Source organism: Maylandia zebra, linkage group LG6 (genome assembly GCF_041146795.1).
Source record: "Maylandia zebra isolate NMK-2024a linkage group LG6, Mzebra_GT3a, whole genome shotgun sequence".
NCBI lineage: Eukaryota > Metazoa > Chordata > Actinopteri > Cichliformes > Cichlidae > Maylandia > Maylandia zebra.
The window spans coordinates 40,738,408-40,747,114 of NC_135172.1; the positions used below are offsets into that span (position 1 = coordinate 40,738,408).

At 40.8% G+C, this 8,707-nt stretch overlaps 1 protein-coding gene across 3 annotated transcripts in view; it reads left to right on the plus strand.

Moving 5' to 3' along the window:
- The window catches only part of LOC101473359 (endonuclease V), a 78,051-nt gene extending 77,389 nt beyond the window's left edge, over positions 1-662 (plus strand). For all 3 annotated transcript variants that reach the window (XM_004538779.4, XM_004538781.4, XM_004538782.4), the window contains one exon: positions 362-662. The gene's annotated coding sequence lies outside the window, so the exon portion shown is untranslated. The remainder of the gene's footprint in view (positions 1-361) is intronic.
- Positions 663-8,707: the final 8,045 nt, after the last annotated feature.

Here is an 8,707-nt window from a genome sequence, read left to right on the forward strand (position 1 = left end):
AAATCTCTACTCCTCTGCAGCGCAAAAGAGCAATGTTATGCAGTCTTCCAGCATAATGAATACCTCTCACATCCCACTTAGTATGAGTGCTTTTAAGTTTGAGGTTAATTTTCAGTTAAACTTCTAGGAGTGATTCTGAAATGCTTAATAGGCAAAAGCTCAAGTGTTTTTTTAGCAGTCTGAGGTGACACCGAATGCTAAATGACTTTCATTTTAATGTGACCATCAGTTACGCTGACTTAAACGGCTTTTAAGATTGTTCTTTTTTGGTCTTTAATACTGTTGACTCAGTGAAATGGAGTTTGTATTACGTGTCATTGGTTAAATGGTTTGCTCTTTGTCTTTCTTTCTCTTGTGCCAGGTTGCAAATGATGCAGAGAAGGATGTCAGAGATAAAAGCCAGCAAGTACAGAAGACACCTTAGAAGTCCATCAGTGTGTGTGTGTGAGTGTGTGTGTGTGTGGTAATTTTTAAAAGCAAAGCTGTTTTACTCTCTGCCAAAAAGACACTGTCAGATTAACTGTATCTTTTTATGTACTTGCCCCATATTTTAATTGGATATGGGTCAGCGTGGCTCTTTTTATGCACTGTTCTCATTACATTTTTGGGTCACTCCGTTTTTTACTCTGGGAACCTTGTAAATAAATCATAAATGTCCTTGATCTGCCGCAGAGTGCTTGTCAGCTGTTAATATGTGTATAATATTCATGTTGAATTATGTGGTGAGCTACAACGGCTGCATGTGGTAACCGCACACAAACATCACTTTGGCCATATCCTGTACGTGTTGTCGCTGAGTGTCTCTCTTTAAATGAGTTGGACTTGGCAACCTGCACCGCTGTGCCAGCCTGGTCCCAGCGAGGCAAGCGGAAAAGGGCAGGGGGGGAAGGGGGCTGACTCTGCAGGGATGTGGCCAGGAATAGAAGTGGTCAGATGGGGCAGTATTGATCAGCAGGAGGGGTCGGAGGATCAGCTGATGAAAACCGCAGACTGGACAGAGTGAAGTATGTATCTTATAACACTGGACAAATACTATACTGTAGATACACAGTGAACAGACTGCGATATCATATCCTTGATGACTGATTGCGAACTAATAATGTTTGCTCTCATTGATATTGCTTAAAAATTGCTGCAGTGATTGCTGATGAGATCAGGGATCTCAGGGAATTCGAAAGCCTCATCTATAAAAAAAATACATTGAAATTGCATTCTGGTCGTGAACAGAGAAACTAGGAGGTCTGAAAGGTGTTTTGCTACTAAGAGGTTTCTGTACATGTAAACACCCAACCTGCTGCTTATCCAGGTTTGAGTTTCAGCCATCTCTTCCAAATTAACCGGGGCTTTCCCAAACCAACTGAGAGACACAATCTCTCCAGCAAGTCCTGGGTCTGCTCTAGGGCCACGTTGTACTAGGACATGCCTAAAACACTCTGCCTCCGGAGCCTCTGGTGTCTCACAGGCTAACCAACCCTTTATATGACTCATTATTCAACTCAAAGTCCCTAATGAATACAACTGAAGCTGTGCTGGAGGAAGCAATTGAACATCTTGTGAACTGGAGTGTCTGACAGAAGTTCCCAGCACACCCTAACTAAATGCTTGGGTACAGGGGATCTAGTTGATAGCTCAGCTGCTCAACCAGTAATTAAACCCATCAGGTAGATGTGTGCTTAGGAAGTAGATTAATATTCTGTTAAACATCTATAGAAATTTCAACCAAAGTTCAGCCTGAACTTTACAAAAATGATGGTTTGAGGCACCTGAGCATTACCTTTCACACATAAATTCCTACTTGTGCCTCTCACCTGGTCATATTTTAATGTGGGACTACAGTCTTCCATAAATTGTGTGAAGGTAAGGCTTTAGCGGTATAAATGCTACTGGATGTTTTCTTCTTTTGGATTCTGTCTTCAGTAAACTGTTGGTACTGGAGCATTCAGCTTCACTGGTCAGGGAGGAGCTGACACTCAGAGAGACAATCTGACAGTTTCTTCTGCAGTTCTTTGTTTGCTTCACAGTTTTCCCATCTGCAATCACTCCATCTTCTCCTCCGTCTCCCCTCTCGGTCGCTGTGTTTCAGAGGCACTGAGCAGGCGGGCATCTTTGCTTTTTCGTTATTTAGCGCCCGAGGACTCTGACAGAGGACAGTGATCCTGCAGTCCTGTTCTGACAGCTCTGCTATTGTTCTCTCTGCAGCATTTCTGTCTTCTCCATTTTCCCTGTTGTTTTTAAAGAAACAAGTTGTTTGACTGAACATAAACTATGACCTTTTTGGCTTGTTTTTATTTTAATCTTTGTATAGTTCTCATATTGGCCTCTTCTCCAGAGTTACATATCTTGCTGCATATGAGTTTCTGACTCCACTTAGTTTTTAAGTTCAGTCTTAACCATTATTTGATATCCCGTACGTCACCAACATGATGTCACACACTGCTTTTTAACTACAGATTTTGCTTGCCTTCATGCAGGAAGCCTTAAAGACATAAAGCACTTGGGTGACCTTTAATTTCCTGCTTTTAAATTAAGATTAAACTAAAGTTATTGAACTTGGCCCTAAAAATCTTAGAAATGTGGTATCTAGCTAGATGCTTACTCTGAATGGCATTACTCTGGATTCGAGTAACGCTGGGAGGAATCTGTATTTTTGGTTCCTGGGGTATTTTAAAGTAGAATGTTACGCCACAATCGGCCTAGTCTGCTGGGAGCTTCCTGTTGAAAGGGAGTTTTTCCTTTCCACTGTTGCCAAGGGGGTGTCTGATCGTTGGGGTGTTCTCTGGTTTTCTTATTGTAGGACATTTACCTTACAACATAAAGCACCTTGATGCAACTGTTGTTTTCATTTAGTGCTGCATAAATAAAATTGTATGGCATTTTTTGAAGCAACATTTTATCAAATGTCAAAGAAAAAATAGACTTTATTCATATGGTTCTATGGTTACAATGTACATATATGCAGTGGCTTGCAAAAGTATTCGGCCCCCTTGAACTTTTCCACATTTTGTCACATTACAGCCACAAACATGAATCAATTTTATTGGAATTCCACGTGAAAGACCAACACAAAGTGATGTACACGTGAGAAGTGGAACGAAAATCATTCATGATTCCAAACATTTTTTACAAATAAATAACTGCAAAGTGGGGTGTGCGTAATTATTCAGGCCCCTGAGTCAATACTTTGTAGAACCACCTCGCAGCTGCAATTACAGCTGCCAGTCTTTTAGGGTCTGTCTCTACCAGCTTTGCACATCTACAGACTGAAATCTTTGCCCATTCTTCTTTGCAAAACAGCTCCAGCTCAGTCAGATTAGATGGACAGCGTTTGTGAACAGCAGTTTTCAGATCTTGCCACAGATTCTCGATTGGATTTAGACACCAGACAGGTCAGAGATAAAGTTATTGAGAAATTTAAAGCAGGCTTAGACTACAAAAAGATTTCCCAAGCCTTGAACATCCCACAGAGCACTGTTCAAGCAATCATTCAGAAATGGAAGGAGTATGGCACAACTGTAAACCTACTAAGACAAGGCCATCCACCTAAACTCACAGGCCGAACAACGAGAGCGCTGATCAGAAATGCAGCCAAGAGGCCCATGGTGACTCTGGACGAGCTGCAGAGATCTACAGCTCAGGTGGGGGAATCTGTCCATAGGACAACTATTAGTCGTGCACTGCACAAAGTTGGCCTTTATGGAAGAGTGGCAAGAAGAAAGCCATTGTTAACAGAAAACCATAAGAAGTCCTGTTTGCAGTTTGCCACAAGCCATGTGGGGGACACAGCAAACATGTGGAAGAAGCTGCTCTGGTCAGATGAGACCAAAATGGAACTTTTTGGCCAAAATGCAAAACGCTGCACATCACTCTGAACACACCATCCCCACTGTCAGATATGGTGGTGGCAGCATCATGCTCTGGGGGTGCTTCTCTTCAGCAGGGACAGGAAGCTGGTCAGAGTTGATGGGAAGATGGATGGAGCCAAATACAGGGCAATCTTGGGTCTAAATCCAATCGAGAATCTGTGGCAAGATCTGAAAACTGCTGTTCACAAACGCTGTCCATCTAATCTGACTGAGCTGGAGCTGTTTTGCAAAGAAGAATGGGCAAAGATTTCAGTCTCTAGATTTGCAAAGCTGGTAGAGACAGACCCTGAAAGACTGGCAGCTGTAATTGCAGCTGCGAGGTGGTTCTACAAAGTATTGACTCAGGGGGCTGAATAATTACACAGACCCCACTTTGCAGTTATTTATTTGTAAAAAATGTTTGGAATCATGTCTGATTTTCCTTCCACTTCTCACGTGTACACCACTTTGTGTTGGTCTTTCACGTGGAATTCCAATAAAATTGATTCATGTTTGTGGCTGTAATGTGACAAAATGTGGGAAAGTTCACGGGGGCCAAATACTTTTGCAAGCCACTGTACATACCTGACATACATACCTGCTATTCAGTGCTAAACAGACTAATAAAGTACAAACTTTTCACAAAAAGCACAAAACTGGATGTACTACACAGACAGCCATATTATTATTTATATAATTAAATTGAAAATGTTCTGAAAAGCAGCTCAAACACAGCAGAGAGGAGCAGAGGAGCAGACAATGAACACTAAAATGTGTTGGCACACTTCTCAGTTAAACTAAATCAACCCTTCCTGAAGCCTTATGTGTCCAAATTATATGCCTAGCATTAGCAAGTAAATCTGTTTCTCTGATATATTGTGTTAACCAATAATTTTTCTTTGACTGACCATCTTGGCCATCATGAGTGAAGATTTAAGAGGTCACCTGCATTTTTGCTAAAACACACCTACATTATTAAACATACTTTGATGTTTAGGTATTTTTCATTAAAAGCATTTTTTTTTAGAAATACATAGTCATCAGGACAGACACACTACAACCAGGATTTTACAGAACATGATGCATTACTGTGTGTTTAACATGGGAATCTACGGGATTTGACCCTCTTTTTTGCACCCAGCCTCAAGTGGCCATTAGAGGAACTGGAGGTTTTAGCACATCCACACTGGTTTAATTTTTCAACCACTGAGGTCAGGAGAAAATACAGACGATAAAGCAATGGACCGTAATCATCAGTGGAGAGAGGAGTTCCTCTCTTTTTCAAGCCTACACAGCAAAAGGAGGAACTGTCTTTAAAAGCCTGGAACAAGAATAAAAGGAAGTGCTAAAGAGTCAAACTGTTGAAGGCACGACCAGGATAAATGAGTGCAGGCTTTGCTGCAGCATTTCAGCAGAACTGCAGCAAAGCCAAACAAAAATGAGATGGAGGTGAAGGCTGTGGTTTTCTGAAAGAGAAAAGTTCAGCTCTCCTTTGTGTGGAGTCATCAGAGATAGAAAGTGAGTGTCTGCGGTGAAGTCTGCAGCAGGCTGACAAATTTCTTTACAGCTGTGAAGAAAATAAAATCCACCAGAATGTGAAATACAGAAGGTATGTTGTATTTAATGACATTTCTTTTTCACAGATATTTATTTCAATGACTAAATGGTTTTTTTAGCATTTCCTAGAACAATCTCTAATAAAATACCGTACATGCAGCTAGTTATAACAACAAATCAACAGAGAGAGGTAACATCCTTCAAAAAGTCTTATATAACAGTGCCGCAGATGCAGAATGGCCTTTTGTTGTCAAGATGGAGGCCGTGTCTGACTGTTTGTGTCTTTATTTAAACTTTAAAACTGCCAGAAGGACTGAAACTTGTCTTTGTTTCTACCTTTTGTTTTTGTAACGAGCTTTTAATAAATGCCTCTGTCATGTGTTTCATTTTTCATAGAAATAGCCTTGTTTGTGAAATCATTAGAAAGATTTCTAAATAATTCTCTCTCAATGAAACAAATCATGGATTCACACACTGGCAATTTTGGAAATATTGTGATTCAAATTCAAATTCAAATTCAAATTTTATTTGTCACACACACACACAACCATACACAGTATGACATGGGGGTGAAATGCTTGTAGCTGTACAATGCCCGACCATTAAATGACAGAAGAAAAGTTTTACAATATTTACAATTTACTACAAAAATTTGCAAATTAACTTAGGAATTTACAGTAAAGAATGTGATAACAAAGTATTGGGATAGCACGGGAAAAATTGTGCACATGGAAGTAATTTGAAAGGCACCAAATGAAGATGTAAACATATTTTGGAAATTTCTGGTGAAATTACAGGCTGCGTGTTTATCTTATTTAAATTAGGTGACTGGTTTATAAAGGATTTTGCTAAAATTCAGTCTAATACATGTAATCTGGTTATTCTTGTTGATCAGGCTGCTCTTCACAAATGAATCACTTGTAGGTCAATCAGTGCTCGTATGACAAAAGGCTGCTGGGTGCCACCAGTGGGTGAGATTTTCTAGTTTTTCATTTCATGTTCATGTTGGTGACGAAACATGTGGTTGGTGTGCACCTCTTTGCCTCAAGCCTCCTGCTTTAATCTAGCCACTATTGGCCAATTTGAACACCAGCACAAGTGTATCAACAGACATTTTATACATCTGATCATCAGCGACTGAAATCCGAGTCTCACACAGTCACCTCTGTGTAGTACAAGGCTTAACATCCAGACCTTTTATCATGTGTAGATGAATAAGACTCCCTTGTTTTTCTTTGTTTCACTGAGAGGTATTCCTTGATATGCTGGTGTCTGTGTAAGCATCACACTGTCACTGATACTTTGTGCAGAATCACAGAAATGGGAAACAACAATTTTTGTGATCCAAAACAATATTTAATTCCTTCAGATGAACGACTTCCAGCAGAAAGAAGAGATGAATTGCTTCCAGTCACTTTTATCCCGAAGGTTTCACCCAGCTGATTTCTCACTACTCGGTTTAACCATCAAACAGTGTTTCATGTGGTCCCCAGCTCTTCAAGAGCTGGAAGTCTACAGCCATTAAATATTAACTGTCTGTGTCTCCCTCCTGGAGCAGCTACTGTATACCTGCACCTTGTGGTGCTTTTCAGCTGGATGGAGATAAAAGAGGTCAAGACAGAAATCATATACAGAGCTGCACAAAAGACGGACATAAAGAACACACCCCCTGCGCCTTCCTGGTTGAGGGAAACACCGTGTGTTCAAGCAGATGAGAATCTGTCTGCATTAGAGTGAAGTGCAGGAATTCTTTACTGGAAACTAAAGAGCTCTATCTACATTTGTCCAGCTCAAGGACAATCCAAAATCAGAAATCAATGTGCTGAAATTATGTCTAATTTCCAGAAGAGGAGAGAGATCCTTTCTTAACTGTCATGGCCCTGGATATCCCAGTGGATTCTCCTGTTTTCTCTCCCCCGTTTGAGTGAGCCCACGATCAACACCACACACACTCAACTGATCCTGAGTCTATTCACCTGTTGCTCATCACCCACCTGCAACAGATGAACAATCACAGCCCTTTTTAAGGCACAAATGGACAGCCATTCATCGCTGGAACGTTGACCTACATCGTCAGTGAAACCCTGGCTCCTCTCTAGTTGACGTCTCGTGCTTTTCCCTGCAGCTTCCCTCAGTGACTGTTCGTTTTCCTTGCGTGCAGGTGGTTGTCCCGTTCGTTGTGTCCCTGGAGTGTGGTGAGAGAGAGAGTTTCCCCCTCCAACCGTGAGCGTGTACGTGGATGTTGAGGATTGGATGTTTGGACTCGCTATAACCTGGATCTTCCCCCAGATTAACCCTGTTCATCTGTGTGCCCTGTGGTTACCTCTTGTCTGTAAATAAACATTCTAAACGTCTCCAGCGAGCACCGCCTCTGAGTCTGCGTACCTCCATCTGATGTGACATTAACAGATATAAATCCCAACATTAGCTTGGATATCAAAATACTAAAATGCATCACTTGTCACAACATATCATGAGTCTTTTGAGCATTTTCTAATCCAACGCCGCATCAACACATTAACATTTTTCCAGCTACCTCCAATTACATGAATGTTTATATCTACTACAGGATATAAACATATGTAAGGGAAGCAGTATCCTTGTAATGAATCTGCACCAAGTGGCAACCAGTGAGGTTGAACAATGAAGCCAACTCCTAAATACCAGAGCCTCCAGTTTCTCTAATGGTCACTGTGGTATCATCCACTGGTTTGTTAAGTCCTATCTGACTTCCAGGACTAAAAAAAATATCAGAAAATTACAAAAACTACCACAAAAAGTGTCCTCAGCTTCAGTCACTGAAGAGAGGCCTACTGGCAGCAGAGCAGCTGGTTTTGCAAAGGAAAATAAAATTGCAATGTTAGAAAAATGTCAAGAGGTTAAACACACAATACAGGCTGAGCGTAACAAATCAGCAGTAACAGGAAAACAGGGTACAGTAGTTCAGTTTTAAAAGCACTGCATGAATGTTTGTGCACAGGAAAAGAACTTTATTTATAAAGTTTAGCCTGTTTGAAACCAGAAAGGTCAACAACAGAGTATAACACTCATTTAGAGTCGGGGGAATCTGATTTAGATCTGCAAAGACAGTTGTAGTTTTTATGCCGTCAGTTGCACTTACTGGTGGTGTTTAACACTCTGAGAGCAAGTAAATAATAAATATAAAAATATAGTTCAAACAGACACTTGGTCTACATGAAAATTTGAGATAAGACCCAGAAGTATAAAGACTTAACACACCATTAGACCTTAAATCCTCCTATAGTCCGTCCACTCGAGGTCCGAGGGATCTTCAAGGAATGGTGGTG